Here is a 617-nt window from a genome sequence, read left to right on the forward strand (position 1 = left end):
CCCAATTAGGGCAGACGCCCTCCCATATATCACGAGATAAAAAATCCATCTTATCTCGTGCAACCCGCCTTCATAAGAATAACCGGCGAAAAAAAAAAGTAAAAATAAATAAAAAAGGCAATCAACACGAGGATTTCCCAAGAGGTCACCCATCTTAGTACTACTCTCGCCCAAGCACGCTTAACTGCGGAGTTCTGATGGGTTCTGGTGCATTAGTGCTGGTATGATCGATTGCTGAAAGTTTCTCACCAATTTTACTACTTAACACGTCTCCAATGTATTGGCTCGATCCATCTAACGCCCGTTACTTCCTCGTGGCAAGTCCGATCCGGGCAAGTGATGACTCGCTGGAAACCTTATGACGAGGAGAACGCTTGACGCGGTTATTTTGAACTACTAATCTCGTTTTAATAGTTTTTTAGTTAAAAAATATTAAAATATCCAAATAAGTGCACGGTTTTTGGATTTTCACCCAATTAGGGCAGACGCCCTCCCATATATCACGAGATAAAAAATCCATCTTATCTCGTGCAACCCGCTTTCTAACTAGTCACTAGCCTTCATAAGAATAACCGGCGAAAAAAAAAAGTAAAAATAAATAAAAAAGGCAATCAACA

The 617-nt window shown here is 40.5% G+C and overlaps 1 non-coding gene across 1 annotated transcript; it reads right to left on the reverse strand.

Moving 5' to 3' along the window:
• Positions 1-116: 116 nt before the first annotated feature.
• LOC113332160 lies at positions 117-235 on the reverse strand. Its single transcript, XR_003351359.1, has one exon. It is a non-coding gene; the product is annotated as a 5S ribosomal RNA (ribosomal RNA).
• Positions 236-617: the final 382 nt, after the last annotated feature.

The sequence above is a fragment of the Papaver somniferum genome, unplaced genomic scaffold (genome assembly GCF_003573695.1).
Source record: "Papaver somniferum cultivar HN1 unplaced genomic scaffold, ASM357369v1 unplaced-scaffold_12861, whole genome shotgun sequence".
Lineage (NCBI taxonomy): Eukaryota > Viridiplantae > Streptophyta > Magnoliopsida > Ranunculales > Papaveraceae > Papaver > Papaver somniferum.